At 36.8% G+C, this 10,296-nt stretch overlaps 1 long non-coding RNA gene across 2 annotated transcripts; it reads right to left on the bottom strand.

Moving 5' to 3' along the window:
- Positions 1-550: 550 nt before the first annotated feature.
- Positions 551-6,393, bottom strand: LOC143258200 (uncharacterized). Of its 2 annotated transcripts, none has more exons than XR_013032187.1 (4): positions 6,313-6,393; positions 5,888-5,989; positions 2,290-2,370; positions 551-703 (listed from the first exon to the last, which is right to left on the bottom strand). It is a non-coding gene; the product is annotated as an uncharacterized LOC143258200 (long non-coding RNA). The 2 variants fall into 2 exon arrangements; XR_013032188.1 differs by having other exon boundaries at positions 6,362-6,392.
- Between the last annotated feature and the right edge of the window lie 3,903 nt (positions 6,394-10,296).

The raw sequence follows: 10,296 nt of genomic DNA on the forward strand, positions 1-10,296 counted from the left end.
GCAAGCATGGTTGGTGTGACGGGGATTCCAACCCGCGACCCTCAAAGTACGATTCGAATGCCTTAACAATCTGGCCCTGCAAGGCCTGGTATAATCATATAAAAAGTACTAATTCCGTTGTTGTCAAACACCATATTTTCCAAAAGATATTTCGTTGGTAGAGCGTTGTATTATTACTTTCTAGAAAGTAAAATAAATAATATTTGGTATTCTGTGGTTAATGTCAAAATTTAAATTGTCGCATATGATAATTAATAATTTGTTTATTGAAAACTTGTAATAAAACTCCAACTTAAACGTAAATTATTTATTTTATCAATAAAATAATGAAATCTCTCAACATTCACCTAAACATGTATACAGTACAGATTAATCTGATACTCAGAATTACGCTTGTAGCAATCCGTCTGGCCCTGAGGGGTTCTTCGTGCAAACGATTGCGACTCTTTGTAGCGACACACGGGTTCCAGTGTAATGCTGAAATTCATTTCGCAATGACAGAGCCGTAGCTTACCTATCCCACACAGTGGGATTCACAATGTAGCGGTCCTCTCTGGTTGTTTTGCAGCGATGACGGCCTTGACCTGTTCTCCTGCCACAAGAGTTCATCTACTAGTAGCGTCGCGAAAGTCAGTTCATGACGCTTGGTGACACACCGAAGCGCTGTACCACTCTCCTTTGGGTCTGGCCATCCTCCAGCAAGCTTAAAAAATACACTCGTAGACGTACGGATATGTTTTTGATACATAAATTTAGTTACGAGAAAAATATATTGAAACATTTACTTGTTCCTTTATATTTCTTTTAGCAGTATATATAAAAATATAAACATTTACCTAAACTCATGTAACGAGTACTATTACACATAAATTCTTGTTAAATTTGGGTTGGTTATAATAGCTTTTTAAATTTTCCGCTGACATATTAATTTCAAATTACATTAAACATTAAGAAGTGTGAAATATTACATTTTTTATTTGCCGAACCAAAGACAATACTATGTCTGATAGTTGGTAGCCTGATAGTTGAATCCCATGGTAAGCAGAGCTAGATAGCCCATTGTATAGCGTTGTACTTAATTGTAAAACAAACCAAACAAACAAGTACATGAAGTCATTTGGTATTTTATTAAACGTCACTCATACAGAAGTATTTACAGTGTTATATTGACCAGTTATTATATACAAAACATATTCTTACACTGTGATATAACGATGTGTTTTTCTGGTGTCAGTCTATTTAGAATCCAATACTGCAGAACTGTCTAAAAGTTGGAACTATAAACAAAATCTAAACTGTAAAGTATAGGTAGACGTTTAGTATTCTATTTTATGTATCTAATGATGAAAAATGAATAGCTGTGTTACGCTGTAATTATTAATCACAGATAACACAAAAATGTTTTTTGATTCTACTGAATGTATTACCTGGTAAAAAGTTTAATAATAAGTTAGAATATGTTTACAATTGATGTTATTATTTTGTCACCTCTAATCTGGTGTCGTTTACTTAGCTTAAAGCATTATAGTTTGTTCGTAATATTTAGATGTAGGTTTGATTGTAAAAATTAAACACATTCATGAAAGATGAAAAAATTAACACACATTATGGTCCACTAGATTTACTAAAACACAATAAGTAATTCTCAACACTAGCGCTCTCTGTTCTAATATTTACTGTTAAACTATTAGTGTTTATGTCCGTTTCCAAATGCCAGCCAATTTTTATTATACACTTGATTAAACATTACACATACATTATACTATGTGTTCAACAGTTCTGTCAAATATTGTCAATTTTAAATATATTTTTATTACGTCACATTGTTATCAAGCTACATACTATCGAGTATAACGTTCAATAAATCGATCTTTGTGGTGCGAGTGTCTTTCTGGAGAGTTTGGTTACCTGATGAGCGCGTGAGAGTAGAATATCGTGCCCCGTGGTGTTTCCACACGTGCTGCAGCTGTGTCACCTTGAAGTTTTGTCACTCAAAACCGACGAACCAGTAAACATTACATTCATAATTGTTTTCATAAATCTTCACATAAACCAAGATGTTACAGTACACATTAATGTTTTTTTATTTTCACAAAACATGACCGAAACGATCAGAAACTCAGTCACGTTGCCTTCTGATTAACTAGTTCAGAACTATAAATCCGACAGGTTATGGTTCGGATCCAGAAGTTTGTTATAATCAAAATCAACCAAAACAAAAATAAAAATGAGAAAATCCAAATAATTATAGGTTACAGTGTATAATGTGGAATATAAAATCCAACCTACGTTTTGGAGGTGACTGTGGAAGTAGGGCTCGAATTGCGGTGGGGATACATCATCTGTCAGTCTTAACCTCCCTTCGTCAGTCTCACATAAAGCAATAAAATAAAGGAATAGTGATAGAAATTAAAATGATATGAATTAAAGTTTAAGATGTAGGTTCTGAAACGACATATTACATAACAAATATTATGAAATAACACATTTTATAAAATTCTATTGGCATTTAGTTTCTTAGTTCGGTTATAGTTCTCTGACAACCGCATAAGAAGAAAATTTCTTAATCACTAAATTTTCTAAACATGTACAAGTATAGAAGACGACAGAATAACCATAACAAATAATTAGGTAAGAGTTTCAGATATTTGAAACTGTAGATCATTATCAACTGGTAAAAATGACTTCTGTCATGTGAGAAACAGGAGTATTCCGTCATTCAGGACCAAATGTATATCTACCATCCCGGTATGACCAGGTGATTAAAGAGCTCGAATCGAAATCTAACGGTCTATGGTTCGAATCTCCGTCTCATAAAACTTGCTCACCTTTTCAGCCATGGAGGCGTTATACGTGATGTTTAATCCCACAATTCGTAAGTAAAAGGGTAGCCAAGAGTTGCCTTTTCTCTAATTTTACCCAGCTAAATAAGTGACGACTAGTGCAGATTACCCTCGTGTAGGTTTCTGAGAAATTTAAAATCAAACAAAGAAAGAAACGGTATGTCTATATGATTCAGGATAGAAATATCATCAATGTAGCCTGTATACTTTTAGTGGAATAAAATAAATGTCTGTATAGACACTTGTATGGTGTGTTATAATGTTAAAACTAAGTATTGACTATAATATAGTACATCGATGTTCGTTTGTTTTAATGTTACAATAGTTAAGTGTGTCCCAGACGATTTATTGATATATAAACCATTTGTGTATAGGCACTATGTATAAATTGTGTGCGGTGGTTAAAATATTTTTTTCACTATTTACGTGGTAATATCCATTCCACCCTAATCACACAACTTCATTACCACTTACAGATTCAAGGTTATTTCCACAACTCATAAGCCACGTTAACTGAAATGTTTTACATGTAAATGACAAATAATCACTCACAGTTTCCTATAAGCTCAGTCTGTTCCTCCACATGTCTCTATGATACTGTAATTTGATTCTTGACGTCAATGTTACTGGAATCTTTCTGATTGGTTGTGATGTTTTTAGAAGTATGCATCTCATTAAATATACTACTATAAAAGTATTGTATCCCACCGTCGTTTAATTTTCTATTTACTCTCTAATAAAACGTAAGTTTCTCATAATTTAATAAGAATTGGTGATATAATATTTTATTTCAAAATATGTCGGTGTAATAGCAGTTAGAATGAATATTAAAGATCTTATGTACTTATTTGAATAATTCTTATTATTTGTTGGTAGAAACTAATAATGTGTTTTTTAGTTTACAAGATGTAATTTCGCCACGTACCTGGTAACCTTAACGTTTTTCTATCTATTGTTAAACTGTCTGTGTGTCTGTGCAAAGCCCTCTACCCATAACTTTCCTCCTCCAACCCCGAAAGACTAGGAAGAATGGAGAAGTTGTCGAGAATATCAAATGAGCTATGTCATGGTAGCTCATGTAATGTAAAGTTGGCGTCTGCAATGGCGGAGGAGTGGGCGTCCAAAGCACCCGAGGCCTAGGAACACCCAGTCTCATCCTCGCAGGCACCCTCTTCCCCGACTAACCCACCCCGATACTTACTGGGCGGCAAGAGTGTGGGCGTCGCCGAAACCCAACCCTATCACCACCAGACTCGGTGGACTGAGGCTCCATAAAAACGGTGGACACTCCAAGGTCACCCGGGCTGGCCTAAGCCCCCTCCCGGTACCAACCTAACTGGTGTAAGCAGGATGGGCCTGAGCCTACTTAGAGACCCCTACCACCCGAACGGTTCCGATAGCATCCCCAACTCCACAGGTGCCGAAGCCCGTCAACGTGGACGGGAGATACACGGCCTATCCGTCCCGACCCACGAGATATGGTGGGGAAGGCGCCAATTTAGAGGTTCCACATTTTACTGTTGTTGGATTTGGGGAAGGATGACAGAATCCTCACCCATTTCCCCCCTTCTTAGCACGTGGATGACGTGGTCTCGTACTCAATCTTGTGAACTGTCCAGTACGCCCCCAATCCGTCCTTGACGGCATCGTAGGTCAGTTCGAATGGTGCCGAACGGAGAGTCATTCACATAATATTTTGCAGGTCGGCTCCATAGGCACACGCTGGTCCCCAAAGAGAAAATCTCCTTTTCTCGCTGGGTATGGACGTGTATGGGCGATGCAAGCGTAGCTACATAACGTCCATTTCCCAACTGTTGCAGGCATTCTACCTTGCTTCACCTCAAGGTGGTATTGAAGGCGCCTACGACCGCCGAGGAAAGCGAGGCTGCGGGCACCATGAAGCGGATGGACGTCAGCCGAACAGAATATCGCCAGATAGCCGTAGCGCTACTAACCAACCTGGAAGTTATGTGCACGAAAAAACAAAAGCATCCAACGTACACAAGCGAAAAAAACACTCAAACAAGATACACGGACGATAGTGTACACGTAAAAGCAACCGGTGACAAACACACCCTCCCGCACAGATTAACACAGCTACGAAAATTAAGAACAACACTATTACATTGAGTGGTCAAAGTATCCTACTTTGACATGCTACGTAATAGAACATCCACCCATCTCAAAATAATATTACCAAGAACCGTCGAACTATCTGATGTTTCTACTACGTTTTATTAGAATGTAAACATACAATTAGACTACGGTGCTGATACTCAACTATTATAGTTGTATTTTTAATGAAATGCACAGTTATAAGAACATCACAACCAATCAGAATGATTCCAGTAAAAGTTTAACTTAAGAATCAAATTACAGCATAATATATAGACATGCACAGAAATACCCACTGATCCAACAGGAAACTTTGAGTGATTATTTGTAATTTGCATGTGATATATTTCTGTTAACATGGCTCATGTTGTGGTGGAATAATCTTAAAACTGTAAGTGGAAATGAAGTTGTATTATTAGTGTGGAATGGATACTACATTGTAAATAGTCATAAACTATTTAAACCCCTGCTCACTCAATGTATATATAATGCATATACACAAAAAATAGTTTATATATCAATAAATCGTCTGGGACACTCGTAGCTATTGTAACATTAGAACAAACGAACCTCGATGTGCGATAGTTAGTAGTTAGTTATTTTAACATTAGAACACACCACATTGGTGTCTATACAGACATTTATTTTATTTCACTAAAATTATACATGCTGCATATATGAATTTTATTCCCTAAATCATATAGACATACTGTTTGTTTCTCTGATTTTAAATTTCTCCTAGATCTAAACGAGGGTTATCAGTACTAGCCGTCACTTATTTAGCTGTGTAAAATCAGAGGTAAGGCAACTCTTGGCTACCCTTTCACTTTCGAATTGTGGGATTAACCATCACTTATAACACTTATAAATATCCTATGTACAGTGAAGAGTATTACATTAGAGTTATAAAACTAAACGTCAACACTTACCTACATATATATCATATACAAAAGGGACCCCTCCTTCTGGGGAAAAGAACGTTCGAACATTCAATATGTAAACTGCCCTACAGCCTCCTCCAGGTCCTCCAACTGTAAACACAAAGTAACAGGAACAGCACAGTAAACAAAATGTCTTGAACATACAATGTCATATCTGCAAGTCCTGACATCTTCTTAAGAAGAAAAGTCGTTAACAATAATTTATAATGATTTCTATTGGTCACTATTTATCTAACTGAATCACTCGGCTAATAAACGTTACGATAGTAATCTGTTAACATTATATCACTATTTAGATGTACACTGTACATTATAGTAATATTTTATGATATCCGTTATGTAATCGATCAATAATAAACGTCTTAATTTCAACCGTTTATTGACTACTGTTTCATTTATCATGTTTTTCTTACTTCTTAACTATTTTAGTAGAGGTTATCCATTCTTGTAAGAAATATTTACATGTATCGATATGTTCACCAGTTGCTCCAGGGGCGAAAAAAGGTTAAATGCTTAGATGAAGTTAATACTGGCAGACTGCCAATAAGTTCAAGAGACCATAGTGAACAGATAGATGATGAAATAATATGTTTCAATGATATCTAGAGAGAAATGTCTACTTCTGTAAAATATCTGGTTTGTAGACTCTGGTGGACATATTATTCACTATAATATCGTGAATTGTGATTAAGTGTTCATAAAACAAAAACAAGTATACATTCAAATACATTTCAAAATATCCTATTTATTGCATAACATCAGTTCTTCATCTGTAGAATACGATAATTTAATTTATATATCACGTAGAGAGTGTCACTTTTATTTTTGTCTATGTTTAATGATGCAGCATTCAGTGTACAGTATTTTATTCCATATACATTAAATATTTTTTCGAAACAACTTAATTAATGAATAGTCAGTTTCTGATTTTACAATTTTTTTAAGTATTGAAAATCCCAAGAGTAACAGTAAGTATTGTTTTTAAAGAGTAGAGGGTACCACAATCGGACAAGCTTTATGGAATTATTAAAATCCATGGAACTATGTCTCATTTTAGTTTAATGGGTAGTGCAAGTTAAAATTATACAGATGATTTTAAAGAGTTTAAATAACTAACTGTACTCAACAATTATCCAACCTTATGAAGTTCATTTTTGTTGCTGTGTCAGCTATGGATGTCGAAACCATTTTTCTCTTAACTGTAAAGCTTTCAGACTTTGATTGTCCTCAAAAGACTTCTTCACTGTCACAAAACTGTGAATGGTAAACAATTACAATATCATGTGTATTCATATTAAGGAAGCGGAACCCTGTCACGCAATTTTCATCATGTCAGTTAGGGTTTCTTTTATTCCGAGTAGAATAAATAGGTTCCAACAAGTGGAATCAATGATCGCTCTGTAAAATTATTAGATGTCTAACATCTTTTTATATGACCAAATGTTGGCTTCAATTAGTAGTCAATGCGTTGACCATCCGTCTCTTTCTTCTAATTTTACTTTGTATTCTACAATTTAACTACACTGATAAGTCTCATTAATTCTCGTGTTTGTTCAAATAATATACTAGCGTTCATATAACTCATACGATTCTACTGTTTCATTTATAAGTATACTAATTATTCAGTATAATTATCCCATGTATATTTCGTTCAACACGTTGTTTTACTTCCTGATCCTTGTTTAGAACACACGTGTTTTAACCATTGGCCGCACACTATCACACTTCTACATTGTCTTCTTGGACGTTTGCCAGTACTGTCTTCATCACTTCGAACGTCTTCTCCACCTATTATATTACAAATATCTGATATTTTCAGTTTTACATCTCTTTTCTTTCATAATTCACAAATAGGAGACTCTCCATATTCAGAACATTAAAAATACAAATTTGTTTTTATGTTTCTAATGATATTTCAAGAACTGCTTAACCACACATTCTACAAGAAACGAATTTATTCAATTTCAATGTGAATCCAAAACTAGGTAAAGCTTCACTTGTTCTAGAGAAAGTTTAATTTCTTTTTAATCAAGAAAACTTTCCGATTGATTTCATGATCAACTTAACTGAAAATACTGAAATAACAAGAGCCCTGTTTTTAACAAATAGATCAATGTTTAACTTGTAGGGTTAGATATATCAAAATGTCAGGGTTACAAAAACTTCACTAGCTCTAGTAACGACAGGTTTATTATGAACTAGTCTTGAAAATATTTCGTTACAATTTTGTGAAAATATCAGTCGATTGCAAGATCATTACGTGAATCAAACACCAAGCATGCTTTCCCTCTCAGCCGTGTAGGTGCTATAATGTGTATCGGTTAATCCCACTATTTGTTGATAAAAGAGTAGCTCATGAGTTGGCGGTAGATGGTGATGACTAGCTGCCTTCCCACTAGTCTTACACTGCTAAATTAAGGACAGCTAACGCAGATAGTCCTTTCGTATCTTTCCGCGAAATTTGAAACTAAGCCAAAAATATCCAACAACATCTTCTTGTGAATATAATTTTGACATAATGTATACTGAAAACTATTTTATTATACATAAAATGAATTGTTGTTTTATTTTTTCTAACAGCACCAGTTCTTCATAAATAAGTAACTGGTAGACTTGAAACAAACATCCGTTCTATTAAGTCAGGGTGTGTCTATGTTTTCTTACACTAAAGCCACATCACACTATCTCTCGAGTCCACCGAAGGGGATCGAACCCCTGAGTGTGGCGTTGTAAATCTCTAGACTTATTACATAGACTTGTTTAGCAGTGTACGACTAGGGGGAAGGCAGCTAGTCATCACCACCCACCGCCAACTCTTAGGCTACTCTTTTACCAACGAATAGTGGGATTGACTGTACATTATAACGCTTCCACGGCTGAAAGGGCGAGCATGTTTGGCGCGACGGGTATGTGAACCCGCGACCCTCAGATTACGAGTCGCACGCCTTAACACGCTTGGCCATGTCGGGCCTTTTATTTCATGAACTGACGAGAAATATAAAATGGAAAAGACCGATTCTTCTCTTCAAATTTTACTTTTGTGACCTGGGTAATGAAAATTTCCAAATTTACCCATATTTCAGAACTTTCTAGTGATCTTGGTCAAACAAAGTGGTATGACGAGCTTTTGATATGTAGGCTCAAGGAGTGGAATTTGTTAGATGAAAGTGTGAAAGTCGCAAATCAGAGGAAGCGTTACCGACATTTTTCAAACTACTTCACTCGTCAAGATGGGATCTGGTTCTGCTTCTGCCACAATGAGTTCAGTCTCTGTGAGGAGGCACAGTGTCAAGTGTGAACCTTGAACCTACAAACAAATAAAGATAGATCCTGGAGTGCACAGAATTCCCCAAGAAGCTCACTAAGAAAGGGAAAAAAGCTTGGGGTAGCTTTGTCGCAGTAATTCGGGGCTTCTTGGGCAATCACAAGACCGAAAATTATGTGGAACTGGTTGAGGTTCTGGTGAAGAACTACGGCAAAATGGGCTGCAGATGTACCTGAAAGTCGATATCCTTGACGCTCATCTTGATAAACTTAAGAAAATCACGTGAGCATACTCAGAGAAGCAAGGCAAGCGCTTCAACCATGATGCACTGGACTTTGAATGCCTCTACCAAAGAGCGTATAATGGAAAAGACACGAGTCTGCAGGGCCCCCACTCCCCCTCACTCTCTTCTCCCAGCTCTGAGAGACTGGTCAGACTGGGGAAACAGACCAAACAGGCAAACAAGCTAGGTGATGGGAGCTCGTCCAACGTCGGAGTTGGAGCTAACACAGCGGCAGAGAAAGGAGACAGAATACCCGAGGTCTGGGCACGGGATCCCTCAGAATCCCAAGCAGGAGAAGCCTGGGCCACCTCAGAGGTGCCATCTCCCCAGCCGACACCCCTGGACAGAGGAGATTGGACCTTCCTTGTAGGATCCTACCCCAACACTTACATGTGTGGTAAGAGCGTGGGTGCTATCACAGCCCTCAACCCCCCTCCCACCCGACACAGAGGCCTTGAGCCTCCACTGAGGCATCATCCTGTTTGTCCAGAGACCCCTCAGGGCCCCACCCAAACTGGGACTAGCAGGAAAGGCTGGAACCTCCTCAGACTGTCCCACCCCCCAAACGACTCCTGAAGCTTTCCTATACGAACCTGAAGTTCCCTCAAAAACATGCGACGCGGAACAGTCGCACGATCAAAAAATTATACCACATTTTCTATAATAACGCCTGTTATTATAGAAAATTATCGATTGTGTTTTACAAGCAAGCATCATCAAATCTAGTTAACCATAATGTGTATTAATTTTTTTGATCTTTCATAAATGATTTTTTTTTACAATCAAACCAAAATCTAAATATTAACAACAGACTATCACAATATAAGCTGTACAAACAACATTAGTTTA

Source organism: Tachypleus tridentatus, chromosome 7, assembly GCF_004210375.1.
Source record: "Tachypleus tridentatus isolate NWPU-2018 chromosome 7, ASM421037v1, whole genome shotgun sequence".
NCBI lineage: Eukaryota > Metazoa > Arthropoda > Merostomata > Xiphosura > Limulidae > Tachypleus > Tachypleus tridentatus.